This window comes from Lithobates pipiens, unplaced genomic scaffold (genome assembly GCF_037356315.1).
Source record: "Lithobates pipiens isolate NorthernLeopardFrog02 unplaced genomic scaffold, aLitPip1_a1.2 Scaffold_8, whole genome shotgun sequence".
NCBI classification, from domain to species: Eukaryota; Metazoa; Chordata; class Amphibia; order Anura; family Ranidae; genus Lithobates; species Lithobates pipiens.
Window position 1 is genome coordinate 155,782,054 of NW_027507903.1, and position 20,840 is coordinate 155,802,893.

The following is a 20,840-nucleotide window of genomic DNA, read 5'->3' on the forward strand; positions in this document are numbered from 1 at the left end:
AAAATGTCAAATAAAAATAACAATTTTTTCTTAAATTGTAAAAAATAAATAAATAAATAAATAAATAAACGTTTAAAAATTGCAAAAAATTATTTTCTAAAAATTAAAATTTTTATAATTCGGGGGGATGTGACACCATGTTTTATGGCACCAGGTAACACCAAATCTAATTATGCCACTGCATGTCAGAAAATGTACAATATGTATTTGCTCCCAAAGTAGTTTTCAGTCTAGATTTCCTACCACAATCAAATCTATCCCGGTTAGTTCCAGAATCTGTAGGAATGCATATATCTCCTAGTACTTATGACCAAATGACCAAGCAGGTATGAAAGTCTTCCCGCCTCACCTTTTGCATTGTGTCGTAGTTTCCACCAAACCCTACAGCACAGTTGGAACGAAGATTACTATGGTCACTGGAAGCCTATTTATGCACAGGCAGTGAACCACAGTTTTGTGGTTCTATTTACAAGGCAAAAAAACAGCCAGCGACAGTGAATAAAGATTTATTCTGCTACACTGCCCTAAATCTGGCCACTAATGGTCAGTGTGCAGATCTCCTTTCATATATTGGAAAGCTGCGATGGACAATGCAATCCTATGGTTTACATTTAAGCATTTTAATGGAAGGGACATAAGGGACTAACAGTAGTAAGCACTTCCACCTGGTGGCACTAGGATCATTGGTTCGAATCCCACTTGTGGCACCACCCAAATAGAGTTTGCATGTTCTCTTTGTGCCAGCGTGGGTTTCCTCCCACACTCCAAAGACATGCTAATAGGTTAATTAGCTCACGTATGAATGTGAATTCAGGACCTTAGACTGTAAGCTCCTTGAGGGCAGAGACTGACATGAATGCATAATATATGTAAAAGTAATGCATAAATTGACAAAGCTATATAAGTACCTGTAATTAAAGGGATAAAGACAGAGGAATAAAAAATGAGCCAGAATTTGTATTTAAAAATCTGGCTCTCCACTCTTATGTTGTTCAGCCTTACCACCCAGGGAAAGCTGTGTGTGCTGTTATTGACTCGGAGCAGAAATGTAAGCCCAGTGACCTTTTTTATATTGGAGTTCAAGGCTGAAAGCTGACATTCAGTCTAGACTGCTGGAAAAAAAAGTCTAATATTTTCAATTAACAACATTTTTAGTTTTCTTTCATGTAATTTTGATAGCACTGTTATATAATCATTTTTAAATTTCTTATCAACAATGAGCTCAGGCAGAGGATAAGGGAGCTTTACAGCTGAATAATTATCAGCCTGGTACTTTTGTCCTGACACAAGGGGCAGCTGCCCTGAGCCCCATCATTGTTGTGTGGCCCAAAGCAACTGCCTCATACTTGCCAAGTATCCCAGTTTACATTCCCTTGCCCCTTGAAGATTTAGTCCCGTGCTGTGTCCCAATATCTCAGTGTGAAGTTATGTTACTAATGCTGCCCAGCTCTGCCCTATTGCTGTGTACAGATGACTCACCTGCAGAATGTGTTTACATGTAAATATCCATCATTGATAATTAAATAGAAGTGGAATTAATATGTAAATAGCCGTGGACTGGCAGAATGGATATGTAAATAGAGGCAGCATTCATATGAATATATGTTCCCATCACAAAGAAATGTGAACGCAGGCTAAAGGTCTCAGTTATATTGGTGGTCATCTTTTCATTACATTGGGGCTTGGTGTACAATCCTTTCATTCACACTAGTGGCCAGTGAGAAGGCCCCCCTTATATTGGTGGTCAGTGTAAATTTTTCATTACATTGGTGATCAGTGTACATTTCCCTTTACATTGGTGGTAAGTGCAGAAAAGCCCTTACACTGGTGCTCAGTGTAAATGCCCTTTAACATTGGTGGTTGGTGAAGAAGTGTCACCTTACATTGGTGGCCAGTGCAAATCTTCTTGACGGTGGCTGTCAGTGTAAATTCTCCCTCACATTGGCAGTCAGTGTAGAATCCCCCACTATATACTTGCAAAAGATTTCCAGCTTTGCTCTACATGATTCAGAAATTGGCAGTTTACTGCCTCCTAACTAATCCTATCCCCCCCACCACTGCCACTGATCCCATAAACCCCCCAACATTGCCACCGATCACACCCCCTCCCATAGCATTACCACTGATCCTAGGAGTTCTAGGATCCCTAGAAGTTTTCTGTCTATTGATGGGTCCCCCCACCTCCCCAGTCCATGGTGTGCATGCAGTGAGGAGATGATGATGTGCTGTAGCCTTTAGCAACCAGTGAGCAGTAATGGTGTGGGCTAACCACTTGTAACCAATCATTGAGTGGTAAGGATATGCAGCAACCTCTAGCAACCAATCAGTAAACAATAATAATGTGCAGTAACCTCTAGCAACCAATAAGTGAGTGGTAATCTTACACTGTAGCAACCAATCGTAATCGCTGCCTTATCCGATTCAGTAAACCGATTTTGAGTCTAGCTGCTATTTATTTTATGTCTCAGAGCATGTGGAGAATGAAATTACATAGAGGGGCTCACGAAAATGTTTGCCCAGGGTCAAATCAATCAATATTAAAGATGGTCCTGATGCCCTGGAAGATAAAGAATAGAGTGCTCTATTTAATATACAAGCAGTATTTTTTTTTCAAGATGAACATATATTGTATACCAGTTGTATATACAGTATATGTGATATTCTAAGTAATAAGTTTAAAGCTGAAGTTTAGCTTAACAAGTTGCTGGCCACTCTATAGCAGCTTTACTGCTACAGGGCGGCTGCTTAATACAGAATCACGTGTACACATATAATATATACACACACAAACACACGTGAGATTTGGCACTTACAGTTGGGGGGGGGGGGGTGCGCCGCTCAGTGGGTGCCGGTCAATGGGTGACATTTGTAAACAATGCAGAGCTCTGTCCTGTCAGCGAGGATGTACAAAGCAGGGAGTAAAATCCAGCACATCCCTTAGTAACAGTACCTGAATGTAAACACAAAAACACTGGTTAGGCACACAGTTAACCCTTTGATCGCCCTAGCCGTTTAACCCCTTCCCAGCCAGTGTCATTAGTACAGTGACAGTGCATATTTTTAGCACCGATCAATGTATTAGTGTTACTGGTTCCCACAAAGTGTCAATTAGTGTCATATTGGCTGCCACAATATTAAAGACCCACTATAAGTCACTGATCGTCACCATTACTAGTATTAAAAATAAAAAAAATTCCAGTCTATATACCATAGTTGTAGACGCTATAACTTTTGCGCAAACCAATCAATATATGCTTTATGGGGTCTTTATTTTTACCAAAAATATGTAGCAAAATACATACAGGCCTAAATTCATGAAGAAATTCGATTTTAAAACCTTTTTATTGAATGTGTTTTATAGCAGAAAGTAAAAAATAGTTTTTTTTGTTTTTTTTTAATTGCTGGCCTTTTTTTGTTCATAGCGCAAAAAAATTTAAAACCCAGTGGTACTCAAATACCACGAAAAGAAAGCTCTATTTGTCTATTTGCCTGGTTATGAAGGGGAGTAAACCTTCCAGAAGTCAAGTGGTTAAAAAATGTGTAAAGTAAGCAACCGTAATGAAGTATGTTCCACATTGTGCAGGCACATGTATCCTAGGGAAATCTTCACTACAGGGATGCCCGTCCTCTTCCTGGCTCTGAAGTTCCAGAGCTGTAATGGTCAACAGCTTCAGGTATTCAGGTAAAGCAGCAGTAGATGGTCCAATAGGGGGACAGCCTATTTATCTCATCCACTGAGAAAAGTTATTTAATTGATTACACAGTCAGTAACATGATCTGTGAATGGGGGAGAGTCTGGTCAGTCACAGGATTCTCTCCCTCATTCACAGATCCTGTAATCACTGAAAGAACTTTTCCCAATGAAGGAGGGAGTGTGTCCCCATAAGATTTTCTGTACTGCTGTCCTATCTGAAGCCCCAGAGCTGTTAACTTTTCCAGCATTCAGAGACAGGAAGAGGACAGGACATCCCTGCGGCATACTACAGTTTTAGTATGAAATAAGTCCACTGCTAACCTTATGGGCCCCACTGTAGGCCACAGGGCTGCTTATAAAGTCTATTATAGGATAATGGATACATGTACAATACCAGTTGTAGTAAAAGTCAAGTTGAAAAACAGCAATGGTTCATTTTTATTTTCCTTGCTGCTGTGAAATACTGGAATGTTACAGTTTCAATGTTTTCAGGAGGTGACAAGAGAGAACAATATTGTTACATATGTCAGATATACTGTATTCTCTTTCTCTACAAACATGTTCCAATTCTGCTTTTGATTAACCTCAACAGTTTGTAAGCCTATTATGTGTTTCAGAGGAACCATTTTACACTGCCACATTTACAATGCCACAATCAAAAGGTACAAAGAAACTTTGCTGGATGTTCAGAGGGGATGTATGACAGTTAAATACATAATGTCCGACCCACAAGCCATAGCCATCATTATCATCTATCTGGCAGTACTTTTATTTCTCCAGTTATATCAGAATGCATATACCCACACTATAGTACCAAAAGTATTGGGACGCCTGCCTTTACATACACATGAACTTTAATGTCATGCCAGTCTTAGTATGTAGGGTTAAATATTGAGTTGGCCCACCCTTTTGCAGCTATAACAGCTTCAACTCTTCTGGGAAGGCTGTCCACAAGGTTTAGGAGTGTGTCTATGGGAATGTTTGACCATTCCTTCAGAAGCGCATTTGTGAGGTCTGGTACTGATGTGGGCGAGAAGGCCTGGCGCACCGTCTGCGCTCTAATTCATCCCACAGGTGTTCTATCAGGTTCAGGTCAAGACTCTGTGTAGGCCAATCAAGTTCCTCCACCCCAAACTCGCTCATCCATGTCTTTATGGACCTTGCTTTGTGCACTGGTGAACAGTCATGTTGAACAGGAAGGGGACATCCCCAAACCTTTCCCACAATGTTGGGAGTATGAAATTGTCCAAAATGTCTTGGTATGCCGATGACTTAAGAGTTCCCTTCATTGGAACTAAGGGGCCAAGCCCAACTCCTGAAAAACAAGCACACAAAATAATTCCCCTCCATCAAATGATTTCAACCAGTGCACAAATCAAGGTCCATAAAGACATGGATGAGCTCGTTTAGGGTGGAGGAACTTGACTAGCCTGCACAGAGTCCAAACCTCAACCTGATAGAACACCCTTGGGATGACTTTCTCTTCTACATAAGTGCCTGACCTCACAAATGCGCTTCTGGAAGAATAGTCAAACATGCCCGATAGACACACTCTTAAACCTTGTGGACAGTCTTCTCAGAATAGTTGTTATAGCTGCAAAAAAAGTGGGCCAACTCAATAATACCCTATGGACTAAGACTGGGATGCCATTAAAGTTCATGTAAGGTAGTTGTCCCAATACTTTTGGTAATATAGTGTGTGTCTCGACATATGCCCCTACAGGCCAACCAAAAGTTTAGAATTAACCATGAATAATGTTCTTAGAATTATAGCTCTGATTCTGGCATGCATGACAATATGTAACATGTAAATGGCAATCTTCATTTTCGTTCAGACTCCCCACGACACCTGCATTTACATTCATGTGTATGTGGAGGTGACAGCACAAACATTTTTGGAGAGTGTAAATGCTTAGGTGTAACTTAATTTTTTTTTTTTTACACTTTTTTTAATCAGATTTAAACACACTCCCAGCAGCTGCAGTCATAGGGAGTTTATGCGAACCCATTCCCCACTGCTGCCATAGCTGTAAGGCTTGGTGACAACCATGAAGGAACTATGGTTTTTACCCAGGCTGGTGAACAAATATGTCTTCCTTTTTTCATCTTCATTAAATGGTAGGTGGAGGCAGGTTTGGCCCAAGGTGTAGGCAGAAGAGATGACCTACTTGGGTACAAAAAGGGCAAGGCCTGTAATTCTGCTAAAGTAGTTCACAGCCGATAGGGGTGGAGGGATAGCATTTTGACCTTTATGCCTTGGGTGCTAAAAGACCCTGTTGCAACACTGGTTTGTACTTCTAGGAGCTACAAGGACCATGTAGTCCTGGCAAGAAAAAAAGTATTTACTATACTTGCTTAAAATGTTCTTTGCTCTCTTGCAGAGCTACCTGGAATGGTCAGATCTCCAGCATCATACACTGCACCTGTACTCCTCAACACATCACCTGGTTCTGCAGAGTAAATGGTAGTGGGAGTGGAGTGTATTAAGTAAGAAGTACAGCCAAAGCGTGTTGGCTGTACTGCTCCTGTGCCTCACAGGAGTGCAGTTTGTTCTGCACTCCTGTGACCCATTTTCAGCAGACAGCGGGCTGAAGCCTGTTGTCAGCTGACATCACAGAGCCAGCCTGGGCTGGGACAAGATCGCACCAAAAGAGTCGGAAACTGCCCACATGCCTGGATTGACACCCTGGTTCAGCCTCTCGGCAACCAGCTGAGAGCCTAGGCCAGCCACTCCATCCCCCTTCACTGCCAAGCGCTCAAGTGAGCTCTCTGCTCACAGAGCACTGAGAACGGAGCAATCAGTGGTCTTTGATTGCTCGGTTCTCAGTCTTAGATCCCATACACACTATACAACTTTTGTTGTCCGATTTCCTTAAGATTTACCAAAACCATGTAGTGCAAGAGCCTGCCTGATTGCATACAAATTGAAACTATTAAAAGGTATTATATGGTTTTGGTAAATCTGAAGTCAAAAATCTACAGAAAATTGTAGAGCCAAAAGTCTCTTAACAACATTCTTTTGTAGTCTTTTGATGGGAACTATAGGTGGCATTGATAAAGCTCATTGCAATCGTATGTTCTTCTGTTGTCACCCTCAGTAAGCCCACCATGAGCAATAACATGCTGCCATTTTTATTTTTTTTTGCAAAATGACAATTGTTTATCATACACATTGCATTAGCAAGAGCCAATATAATAAAGTTGGGATTTACATTCACTTTATTACTATAAATATAATAAATATTCTATTTTGTTTAATTGCACTGAGAAGGAAAGCCATTCTTCTTGCTTAGGTTTGGAGTTGTGGGGAAGATCTATACCAAGCTTCTCTTTTAACACACGAGTAGTAGTGGGCAAAGAGACTCACGATGCTTTAGATTGAAAACACTTCACAAGTTCATAAATGATGGAAAAGACTAAGGTGAGACTAAGACGCTGTAAAAGCACCATCATAAATGTAATCCCATAATATAAAAAAAATAATAATAAAACAAAGCCATTTCTCCTCCGTGAAATCCTAGATCCATATTTCATACACTGTAGGAGAACAAAATCCCAGCATGAATTGATTGTATTGTGAAACACAAAGGTTGCACACAGCAGAAGAATGCTACCGGTACACCCTGAGAAGTAATATTCAATACTGGCAGCCAGCATGGAGCATTTAAACAGCTGAATGTTTCAATGACATTTAGAGCTACAATAAACCATTTCCAAAGGACAAGATTAAAAACAAAATAATATATATAAGAATCAATATTGATGGGTATGACACAAATCTGAGATTTATGTCCAGCTCATCTAATTACTGCTGCTGCAATACAACGGGTCTAGCTTTTATTGAATGTATTGGAGTATGTGTAGCCCACAGCATTTGTCAGATAATCCTATGGATTTAAGAAAGATGAACTCCATTCCCTTCCAATTTCCTCTGCTGACAGCACAAAATAGCTCTGTTTGTGCCGCATGTCACTCTGGTTTGAAAAGGTCTCAGCACCAACCTCCTAATACAATGTGGTTGGTCGATAGACAAACCCAAAGTTATTGACTTTTTTTTTTTGTAGTTTTTACAATAGTGCTTTATAAAAGACCACTGTGCAGATTTAAGGTTCATACAGCACTAAGATTCAAAGTGTAGCAGCAAAGAAGATGGATTGGTATAGATTTAAGGGAATTGCATTCCTTTCGGGTGCAATTACCCTCCAGCAATATAGCCTTCCACAAAAGTCCACAGCTTATATGGTAAGTACAGTTTGAGCTTAGGTTCACACTGAATGTGGGTTCGAAATCGTGTTCAGCTGATTCCGCATGATTTCATATCGGCATTTCAGACCAACTTTGGGGGACGATATGAGAAACATCTGTACAGGTTCATGCACAGATGGCTATTGAAATCACCCCCCAAAGTCTCCAAAAGTAGTGCAGGAACTACTTTTGAGAATCGGTGTGACGCCTCAAATTGGGACAGTGCTGTTGCCGGCAACAGGCTCCGATTTGGCATGCTATTTGACATGTCAAATTGGCCCAATGTGAACATGGGCTAAAGGGACTCTCCCACAAAAGTATCTATATCACGAGCTTCTTCAAGTACCACATCCTAGTTGTGGACCAGTGAAACAATATAGCTTTATTTTCTAAAACTAGTATATGTGGTAGTAAACTCTGTTTTATTCCTTTTATCTACAGGTAAGCCTATAATAAAGCTTACCTGTAGGTAAAATGGATATCTCCTAAAGGTGCACCATGATGGCACCGGCAATTTGTGCTCTGAAACAACAGCATACCCATGCTGTTCCTTCAGAGCTGTGTACCGCGGCTGAGACTCCTGCGCTCATGTGAGGGGGGTGACGTCATCATGGCTCCACCAGTCAGAAGTCTGGAGTCTGTAAACCCAGAAAGAAGACCAGGTGAAGATGGAAGCCTCTGCAGTGGTGCCAGCTCGCCGCTGGAGGACTTCATTTTAAGGTAAGTCTTTCATATTCATCAAAGTCTTTCATCTATTCTTCTTTGATATTGCCTTGCAGGGTGAAACTTTTTATTATTTATTTATGATGCCGAGTATGATAGGAAATGAGTTTGCTCCTCATCTCCATTTAGTGTCCATAATATGGTGTTTTCTACAACACACTTTTAGGCTGGGTTCACACCGCTGCGGGGGGAGAACCGGATGTGATTCGCACAGCAAATCACATCCGATCTCCGTAGCGCTGCGAGTTCAGCCATACAGATAGTATGGCTGAACTCGCAGCGGTCCCGCAGCAAACTCGCACGGGACCCTTTTTTGGGTCCGCAACGGAATCGGATCGCATGGGGGTTCACACCATGCGATCCGATTCCTGTGCGAGTCGGCAGATCGCACTGCGATATGCCGACGGATCTGGGGGTGTCATTAACATATCATTGACACCCCCAGCCGTCCGCATAGGGCAGTGTGAACTGCCGGCGGGAGTAATGCGATGCGGGAAAACGCCGCGGATTCGCGGCGTTCCCGCATCGCAGCAATGTGAACCTGGCCTTAATCTGCAGGCATGGATTGTGTTTTGCCACATATCATACAACTTCCAGCTTTCCATTTGTGTTACGGTGAGTGTTTCTAATTCAGAGACCTGGCCATTGTTTTGTTTGCTTATCATATGGGTTGTAAAAGCAACCTTATTTAGATCTTCCAATCAGGATGCACCCCGTAGACATTTGTTTGATGTAGTAACAAATTAGTGTGCCTTATATTAGTCTTTATTATATTTATTTATTGTTACCAGGCGGCATTCTCTTTTTCCTGGGACACAAATATGACCAATATGACTGTGTAGGACGCAAACAAAACAATATACTTAAACGTGAACATTGCCTTATAAATATTATTTTGTGTTATGTGTAATGTTGATTATTTGTGTTCATATGTAAGTTGTGCATGATCTTGTAAATATCACAGCCTAACAATAAGTTGTATATTGCTGGATGAATGACTTCTTTTGTCTAAAAATCCTTAGAACTAGGTGTGTATATGTAAATAATTTTATAGTGATTGGAATAGATTTCCTTTTTTTGTTCCCCCCCTTTCTCCCCCCCCCCCTTTTTTTGTGTGTATGGGTTTGAGGATGGATTGATGTGTACTATTCTAAATGTAACCTTTGAGAAAGTATAAGAAGAAGGTAAAAAAAAAAAAAAAGTATGTTATTATGCTCTCTTACAGCAAGTTATATAGTAGGAAAGCATACCTCAAAGTTGTGTTGTATACATTTTTTTTCATTAGAAACTTATTAAAAAATTAAAATCACCAGCCCTAGATCTAGTTCCTAGGTTTAGGACCTTAAAATCCAACGAGCCATAATCAGAATCCTGCTGATCATTACAGCCATACAAACCTGCATCTCTTAACTTTGCCTATACCTATAGTGCAGGGATATGCAATTAGCGGACCTCCAGCTGTTGCAAAACTACAAGTCCCATCATGCCTCTGCCTCTGGGTGCCATGCTTGTGGCTCTCAGAGTCTTGCTATGCCTCATGGGATTTGTAGTTTTGCAACAGCTGGAGGTCCGCTAAGTGCATATCCCTGCTATAGTGGATCTAAATCCAATTGCAAGAATGTTCTATAATCTTTGACTTTTGATATGATAATTTCAATATGATAATTTCAATAGTTTTAAAGCTATAGCTTCTTTAAAGAGGAGCTGCACAAAAAAAAAAAATATTAAAAGCCAGCAGCTACTAATATTGCAGCTGCTGACTTTTAATAATATCACACTTACCTGTCCCAGGTTCCAGCGATGTCGGCGGCAGATGACGAGCAAACGCTCGTCTCGCTGCAGCCACCGTCGCCATCCTCTGTCAGGGAATCGGGAAGTGAAGCAAGAGGGCTTCACTGCCCGGTTCCCTACTGCGCATGCGCGAGTCGCGCTGCGCTGGTTCCCCGCTGTGTCTCTGGGAACTGTGTGTTTCCCAGAACACAACGGGGGGCGGAGCCATGCGGCGGTGGGCGGAGCCATCCGGCGGTCTGGCCGGAAGTGGGTGCAGTTACCTGGATTATCCAGGTAACTGCACCCCCCTCCCCCCCGAAAGGTGCCGATTGTGGCACCGGAGGGGGGGAGGGATAATACTAGCGGAACTTCCCCTTTAGGGTGAAGAACCGCTTTAAATTAACACCTGTTGAATCCACCTTGAAAGTCCTTTTTCAGGCACTTCCTTGTCTGACAAAACAGTTTGTCTTCCAGTTGCTCATCTATGTTGTTACCCTTTTATGCCGGCTGTCTCAAGGGGACTGGGTTGTCTATTCCTACCAGTGTTTGACTCCTGTGACTCAGCTGAGCAGGGGCAAAGGCTATGCACTACATTACAGGTTGGCTCCTAATTTCTGGTGTTAGACCAGCAAAAATTTCATGCAATTTGTAAAGTTCACAAAGCCAGAGGATTTGCCATAAACCCAAACCTCTACCTTTTTCGTAAAGGTGTATCTAGGCTGGAGAACAGGGCACCACAACTTGGGATTTTGCTCAGTCATACTAGGCGAAACAGTAAAAAGATATTTCTGTGGACATCTTTATTTTAGTGCTGTTAGAGACTGCATGCGGAAAGTTGGAAGGGGTTATTTCAGTTCCAATTTAAAAGGAAACTACTAGTTTCTTTAACCCCTTGTCTAACAAGGTAGGTTTATAAATCTAATGGTAGTCAAGGGATTAAAACTAACATGGCCGCTGCTGCAGGCGTGAGCTTGGTATTGCTTTTTTAGTTGAATCCCAGCTGTCAAGTCTAGGAGGCCACAATCCCTTTTAGGGGACTCAAAAGGTGCGGCCAACCCACCCTTCGGTTGATCATAGTGCTGCCCAATTCCGCCAGGGAACCCGGGACCATGGTAATTGCACTTATTTCTGAGAGCAGGAGGAAATTAGGGGAATATCTTCTCCCCAATTTCCTTGAAGTCTAATGAACTCAGATTACAGTTATTATGTCACTTAATTAACTTAATCACTTAGTTAATAACTGTATTATTACAGTTATTATGTCACTTTCATGTTGAGAGCCGTCATTGCCTGGCTACTGTAGCTAGGGAAGCATCTAATCAAGCACAATCTTTGTTTGATTAGCTGTAGTGTGGGTCAGGGAAGACTTTAATAGACCCCTGATAGACCCCTGATATCTCCATAAAGAGGACCTGTTACCTGCCCATGCTATCACATAGGGGCAGGCTTGTTAGGCCCTTTGTGTAAGCTAAAACGTTACAATGGAAATAAATCATAATTAAACTATTTTTAAAGCCCCCCTATCACCCAAATACAAAGTGTGAATGCAGTAGTTCATGCAAGTGTATGCAAGCATGAATTGCACCACATATGAGTTATTACCATGAACATCAGAAGCATTGATATTGATATGCAATTTCAAGCACATGCCCAAATTTAATACTTGACGTGCTTGGTATCCATTTACTTGATGCAACCCCATATTTCATATTTTACCAAAACACTGGGTATTATATTGTGTTTGTGTGCACTAAAATTAATTGTATTGTATATTTTTCCTGAAAATTGACATTAAAAAAACAGTTACCTAAACAATCCAACTGCCACGTTATTCTACAGAGCCTCCGATTTCAGAAAACATACTTGTTTGGGAGTCTTAAGTAATTATCTGGCAAAAATGCAGATTTTAACATGTACAAGAAAATGTAAAAATTGCCCTGCTAGAAATGTGGTTAAAAAAAAAACTATTTCCTCTAGGTGAACTTTATACATTGCAAGTATTTTAATATATTTCTTTGCCAATTCTTACCTTGTAAGTATGTTTGTCTTATGTCATTTCTTAAATCGACTGGGCAGGGATCTGCTTTCAATGACACCACTAGAGGCCAGCAACCCCCACCCCCCAGAATATATTAACAAAAAAAAGGGGGGGGGGGTGGACACCAGCGTTGCAGTCAGCAAACCTGGGGCTGACAATTTTAAAAAAAAGTGGGCAGGCAGGGGACAAAAAAAATGGGTATACAGCACTATATGTTATGTTAAACACTACACTCAGAATCAAATGTTATTAAAAGCTGCATTAAACACTGCACTACACTGACACACTATACATTACATTAACACTCTACACTCACAGATAAAGTGAACACACTAACTCGCTAGTAGCAAACTGAGCCCTGCTCTATCTCCACTCCAACACAATGCAGAAGCCTTCTATGGGAAGTTACCTTTTATAGTGTGGGGTGGGACTGTGAGCACTGAGCTGTGATTGGAGAAAGGCATCATTGTCCAATCAGGCTTGCACCTTGACCAGCAGTCAGGTGCAAGGCTTCACCCAATTAGGGCCCTAGAATGCACTGTGAGGCACGCAGTGCAATGTGGGACACATCCAGCCGAGCAACCCGCGAATTCTGGTGTTTGCCGAATGGGTGAACAGGTGATGTCTGAGCCGAACTTTTGCTCAGCTCTAGACTTTTGCCCCTACCACCTGATCTAACTCTTCAAAAATGTAACTTTTATTGCAGAGAATTTCACTTATTTGACTTACAGCTCGGTACAGACATTTAAGTAAAAAAATATATAAAAACACCCTCAATTTGCAAAGCAAGCTTTGACCTTTTAAGTTTTAGTTTTTTGAGTTTAAGGTTTAGATATTCATGTAGCAGCAAACTTATAAGGTTATTTAAATATACTGTAATAACACAAATCTATTACATAACAATTACCTATATTCATTGTTTGGCGACAGTTGAGATTATTTGTAACCGAGCCTGGATTACCGAACCTTTACCAGGAAAGTAGGCCAGTAAGAGAAACAAAGGCTGCAAAAGACAATGATAATCATACCAGATCTGAAAGCTCTTCTGACAGTATAGAAAGAATTTAAAGAGCACCTAGCCCACCAGCAGCGGTGGACTGCATGTGAATTTTTTTTTAGGTGGTGTGGGGAAGGGTAAAGCTCCGCCAAATTCTTTTTTTTTTTTTTTTTTTTTTTTTTTTTTAGAGATTCTGCTTTAACATTTTTACTGAGAAATTAATATCAACTCTTAAATTATTATGCGATTAACATTTACACTTTATATTTTGAGTGTTGAGTGAAGTACAGTAGTGATACAGCCTTCCCTGGGCATTTAACTGCAGTCATGTGTCTTGAACCCTCTAAGGCTGGATTGAAACAAAGCTCTGTAAGGGATTTGATCTTCCATCACTGCACATTCTACCCATCAAGAGATTTTTTAAACAACAAAGAAAACAAAAAACAGATAATCAAAAAAGGATCATTATGTTAAAACACGAGGTTTATCCTTACACGGTCTGCGAAATAATGCTAGAAATATGATTGGTCATCATGGCCAAGGTTTGCACATTGGTTCCCATTTTACTTTTTTCATTTTTGCTGCTAGGCCCCGTTATGTTCTGTTTATATTCCCTTAGCAAATGAAGGTAAGCCACACAAGAGAACCCTTATATCTTAATTTGAAAGTCAAGTGGAGCTGATGTGAAATGATCGTATAATAAAAGCAAATGCTGAAAAGGTAGCTTGGATAACAGTAATCGTCAAATCACAGAATGAGCCAGAACAGCAGAATATATTGTGTATTTGTGTAATTCTATGTGATGCACTTAAAAAGAGAAAAAAAAGTATTTATGTACGACAGGGAATAAACCATGTTCTGGTAACTGTGTTGAATAATGTGAAGAAAGCTGCACATCGCAGCCAATATATTCTTTTTCGGATGAGTGACTTTAAAAGCGAGAGCCTTTGTACTTGCCAGGGGATAGGGTGCTTTATTTCCCAAGTGGGCTCAGGCCCTAGGTGCAAGGTAGAACAGCCATTATTTAACAAGACTAAAGTAGACTGTGTATGAGTTAGTGGGGAAAGATCTTACCACTGAGCACTTGAATTTTAAAAGGTCAAAAGATGATTAGTTAACAAGGTCTGGAGTATTAAAGGCTCCAAAACTGACTTTTTGTTTTAAACAAAAAATCAAATCTCAGCCGCTTACTCTTTGATTTTCTTATAAAAGCACCTTTGATATACAGTAATTAATTTTATTTGATTATATGCAGGCTGGATTAGTCTTCTAAAACCAAAAATTGCCAGAGCAGGAAGGCTTAAGTCTATAGATCATTCAATAAAGTAATCTTTACATATGCTTCAAATTGGCAGTATTGATTACGAGGCTGATCCAGTGTGATATAGAGCAGTAATTAGAGCTTCAGGCAGGGCAGTCTTTAATATAGATTGGACCCTGGGCAAAAATTTTCTTGGGGCCCCCCCATGCCATTTCCCTCTCCACCTACTCTGAGACATACAATAAATAGCAGCTAGACTTAAAATCAGTTTTCGGTATCAGATCAGGCAGCAATTGAGATTGGTTGCCAGCAGTTACAGCATATCATTACTGCTTACTGACTAGTTGCTAGAGGTTACAGCACACATTACGGCTCACTGATTAGTTGCTAGAGGTTACAGCACATCACCTCCTCACAGCAGGGGAGCATAATATACATAGGAATGCCGCCTATATTTGCATATCAATGCCACCAGCCGCAGCTATTTACTTAGTATTGTCGACCGCTATTTACATAAGAATGCCGGTTATTTACATGTAAACATAGGATCTGCAGGTGAGTCATCTGCACACAACAATAGGGCAGAGCTGGGCAGCATTAGTACTAGCACTGCACACTGAGATATTGGGACACAGCACAGGAATAAAACTTCAAGGGACAAGGGAATTTAAACCTGGATAGTTGCCAAATATGAGGCAGCTGTTTTGGGCCCCACAACAATGACAGGGCCCAGGGCAGCTGCCAATTTTGCCCTGCCTTAAAGACGGCCCTGGCTTCAGGCAGTCAGTAGCATTTGTCAGAATTGTTCTGACATGTATGTAAATCACCATTCAAGTGGGCCCTTCACTCTTCTAAAAAGAAGGCTCTAAAGCAGTGGTCATCACCCCTGTCCTCAGGGCCCACTAACAGGCCAGGTTTTATGTATTACTTTGGAGAGATGCAGACTAGAATCCTGCAATCACTGAGCAGCAATGATATCACCTGTGTTTTATTTCAGTTATCTTGCAAACCTGGCCTGTTAGTGGGCCCTGAGGACAGGGTTGATGACCACTGCTCTAAAGTATAACATGTAAGTCACTGTAATTGTCAGGCAAGTTTTGCAGAGGATTCTGGCTCTCAAAGCAGGTGAGGATAATCAGATCTCCTCCTCTGCCATCCTAAGGGTATGTACCCTTAAGCTTTGGACAACCTGGATGCATCACACGATCATCACCAAATTTCGCCAATAATGATCCAAATGATAACCATTTGCCTAAAAAAACACTGTAGCCTCTGTGGATACCCCCGGACAAGGTATTTAGGCTAGGTTAACACTTATGCATTTTTCAGAGCATTTCCCAGTTTGCAGAAACGCACTACTCTCCATTTAAGATGATTTAGTTCACATCTGTGGATTTTCAGCTGGTGCAGTTTTTGGAAAGGGTCAGGGACTTTTTCTCACAACAGATTGCGTTTTTGGTGCAATGTATTTCACAGGGACCACATCAGAAATGCAAGTAGTACATTTTTCACTCGTTTACGCTGCATTTTTTCACATGCATCAATGCACGCCTCCCCTAACAACCAAATTCCCAGGGTGCCTAGCAAACAAGGAAGAGGGACAAGATGGTGAAGACAGAGGTGCTCATCAGTCTTGTGAGGTTCAAAACCTATATAGTCCTATGGACCCTGACCACAAAGACAAGAAGAGGAATGGCAGATGGGTGGAGTATCTGAAGTGGGATTTTTTCCCCAAAAAGTAAAGTACTGTAAAATAAGTTGCTGTACCCATGCCAGTGTAAACTTTGCAAGCTCAAATGTATGCTGCCCCAAATTGCTGTTAATTCTGCTCTTGTCATGTTATGACCAAGTGTGTCCTCAAACTAAAAGCCATCATGTTCACAGATAAAGTTATGCAGAGTACATCCTGCTTTACCAGCCTTTATAGCATGCTGCATATTTAGGTGGATGGGAGTGTGCAACAAATGTCATGTATTAGCAAGGATGCCAAAAGCACACCCCACAACTCTCTGTTCCCTAGTGAGGTGATAATTAAACACCCTCCTGTCTACATTCAAAGAGCAACTAGAAATAGGCCTTAGTAGATGCTCACTGAGTGCAAATGCGTCATCACCTACAACAGGGGTAGGCAACCTTGGCCCTCCAACTGTGGTGAAACTACAAATCCAATCATGCCTCTGCCTCCAGGAGCCATGCCTGTGATTTTCAGGGTCTTGCAATATCTCATGGGATTAGTAGTTTCAAAACAGTGGAAGGGCCGAGGTTGCCTACCCCTGACCTACAAGGGCATAAAGTAGAGCAGGCCCCCTTGTTCTGGGTAGCAGACAGTTCTCCGGAAGTCCCAATCCATTTTCTTGCAACAGCTCTCCAAATAATGAGTGTGAAAAAATACTGGAGTCTGAGCTGCTCCCGTAAGACTCTAAGAACAAAGCAGCTATCTTGGTCCATTCTTCTGCAGTTGGCTTCTTGAAGACCACATGCTTCAGTACTTCCCATATGATTGAGCAGGTGTCCTAGACAATATAGCTTGCAGCAAATTTCCAAGCCATAAACTCAAAATGAAGACTTGACAGACTTGTCCTGTTGCAAGGTACCTGAAAAAAATGTCATTATGTTTAGCAGTGCAACAGTTGCAGACAAGGTGGCATAAAGCAAAGATTAGCTATAACAAGCACCTGAAAATGGTGAAGAGTGGTTTTGCTGCAAAAGTGTTCACCCCATATGGTTTTGCTAGTGATCTGGAATTCCTTAAGCCTGTTTTGGAAATGAGAAGGAAAGCTAGGATCATCAGTGTATGTTTGTAATCTGAGTGATATTAATAAATAATAGGACTTATTGTTTTTGGTTGAGGTTGGCAGCACGGAATGCTGCTGGGATCCTGCACCAGAGGAAAGTGAAGAGGACCCCAATCAAGGACCATCCTTCAATGAGACACCAACCACTATATCCCCTCTTTGTCAGGCTACAGAGGAGATTGTTGAGGTGGTGGAAGAAGAGCAGAGGTGGGCTGTAGGACCATATCCCCATTCCACCCCATCTAGGAGGAGAGGTCCTTCAAAAAAGATGACTCAGGGGCAAAGTGACCTATTATTTCATCTGCTGACTGAGATAAATTAAAGTTTTTTTAAAAAAAAAACATGAAATATGCGCTACACTTTGCTAATACTTTGGTCCCAATCCTTGATCAGGTGCCTCCTGAGCTTCAAACTGATATTCAAATTACCATGCTTCAATATGCAAAGTCCTTTGTCCCCCCCTGCCCAATCAGCCCCAATCCCCCCCAAAGGCACCACCAATGGGACCTTTATGCCTCTTACCCACACCAACCCATTGTCTCTAGGTACAAATCCACAATCGGGCCCATGTACGGTCAGCAATCCCCCCAACTGGGAAAAAATCACACGTATTGTATTATAACATTAATGTCAGCCTCAGGGGTAGTAGATAAGCATTCCCACTTAGTCAAAACAATCATTCAGTATAGCCTTTTCGCATCACAGATAGCAGACTCTGTGCTGTCTGGTGCTTCATCTAACGTCCCAATGGAAAAAAGCTCTACATTTTTATGGACAATGGGGATGGAGGCGCCTGGCAGGGCACTACCAACCATATTTTGTTTCTGTGCTGAAGACTGGGCATACAGTTGCAACTTCCAGGGCTGTTGACCCAGTCGTTGTTTCTTGATTTAGAGACTAATCTGTCCATCTTGTAGACATACTACGCAATCAAGAAACAATATAGGGTTTGCATCAAATATGAGTTTGAACTAAAAAGATGTGACCTGAGAGCTTAAAAAAGTTTTAAAGTTGTTTCAGAGTACCATTTGAAGTATTCGCAATGTGCAAAACACCATAAAAACAATGGTTATCATGTTATACTCGAAAGCCATGAATGTGTTTTTTATACATATATTGATTGTCGACATATTTGAAGTTGATTGTACACATTACATACATCACACAAAATGTAAAGGAAGAATGTTTCCAACTTATGAACATTTTCAAAAGTTGTCTATGGATATTTGTGATAAAATGTATTTTCAAAACTGGCTTTCCACGAGTTAAGTGCTAGCAATGTAAATTCCATTTAGATCCAAAAAGCCCAAAGCAGAACATCTCCCAGATACCAGATATTCTGGAGGAAAAGGAGATGAGCAGTCATCTGTGGACAAGGGTAATCATAGCAAAACTGCATGAAACAGAGCGTGCTCTGTATTCCAGGCAGTGTGAAGCAGAAAGAGGCTAACTGTGAGATTAAAAAATTGAAAAGCAAGTAGCACTGGAGAGGCAGGGGAAATATATCCAGACAGGACACTAGTACAAGTCTGGGGCTGCACATATTTCATTCATTGCAGGGAACATAAAAGTACATTAATTTCAATTCAACAAGAGGTCTTCCTTCTGCCATTTGCCTCTAATTTTGTAGTACTTTGGTTTTTTGGGACCAGGAAACCAGCATTTGGCTCTGAAAACAAGTTTAAGAAGTACATTTCCTTTTACACAGGGTGGGACTATCCCAGTACTCTAAAGGAGTACCACAGTATGCATGTTGTTGTTTTTAACAGCCTATTTGTAGGGGTCTGACTGCAATTTGGGCCCCCTTGTTATTAAAGTATCATTTGTGGCTCCCTGCCCTAGGGGTTTTGTACAGCTGAGCCTCCTGCACGGTCTGCTGCCATGAAGATATAGCTTTTTTGGAAATGTTAAGCTGAACACAAAGTTCCATGCATGTGATGTTTAAAGGCATATGTGTAAGCAAGATGAACGATATATGGCCAATAATATATTGTTATACATTGTAGATATTCTTCATCCACATTCTCTCAAAGAAATGGATCGTTCAAGAAACATGTAGAAAAACTTCATCCCTAATAACAGAAGTGTTATACAGGGATTGACATGAAATTACCTGTTTTTGCTTTTGAGGACTGGAGGTGGAAAATTGTGTAATGCTGGATGAAATATAAGGTGTTCAGACTTTATCTTTTTTTTTTTATCAGCGATAATGATTTAATTATCTTTAATAAAACTGTATACTTTTCGATTAAAAGATGTGATGTATAAACTCTTTAGAGTACTGGGGTAATCCCACCTTGGGCAACAGGAAATTACATTTGAATATGGAAAATGAGGATGATAGTACTCACTAAAACATGAGTTGTTGTCATAAAAGAAGTGTACTAGGAGAATTTGTTTATGAAGAAGTTCCTAAACCCTAGTCTTGACCTGATATTGAAAGGAAATATGAAGAATGGCACTGCTGAACTTTTTTTTCTTAAATGCTTGTTGCCTGGTTGATCCTTATTCTTTGACCTACTGACAGTGGGTATACAGTTAAGAGCTTCTGCCAATTCTTCAACTTTCCTGATCTGCTTATTGTCTAAAGTCATTAAAAACAGGCCAGCAAAGGTAGCCTCTGTATTTATCAATTGACATATTTACCATAAAAAGAGATCGTTAGCAGCCTCTATCTTTATCACTTGACATGTTCGCTTTAAAAGAAGGCTGCAATGGCAGCCTCCATAATTTTATTATTAAAAGCTACTTTAGGTTGGCCCCAACACATACCCCTTTTAGGCTGGGTTCACATTGGAGCGATGCGGGAACGCCGCAAATCTGCGGCGGGTTCCCGCATCGCATGCCTCCCGCCGGCAGTTCACACTGCCCTATGCGGACTGCTGGGAGTGTCAGTGAAACCTTAATGACACCCCCAGATCAGTTCGCATATCGCAGTGCGATCTGCAAACTCGGACAGGAATCGGATCGCATGGTGTGAACACCCATGCGATCCGATTCTGCTGCGGACCAAAAAAAGGGTCCTGTGCGAGTTTGGAGCGGGTGCGATGAGAATTCAGCCATACTATCTGTATGGCTGAACTCGCATCGCACAGAGATCGGATGTGACTTGCACTGCAGTGCAGCGCGAATCACATCCGGGTCTCCCAGCCGCAGCGGTGTGAACCTAGCCTTAACCTAAACTCTAAAATGTTATGTGCAAGTACAGCAAGGTTTTTGTTTTGTTTTGCAAGAGCATAGAAAGCAATAAAAGCTTGACAGATGATCTTAATCCTTCCCCACGCTATGCAAAACTACTTTAGTTATACTTTAACCAC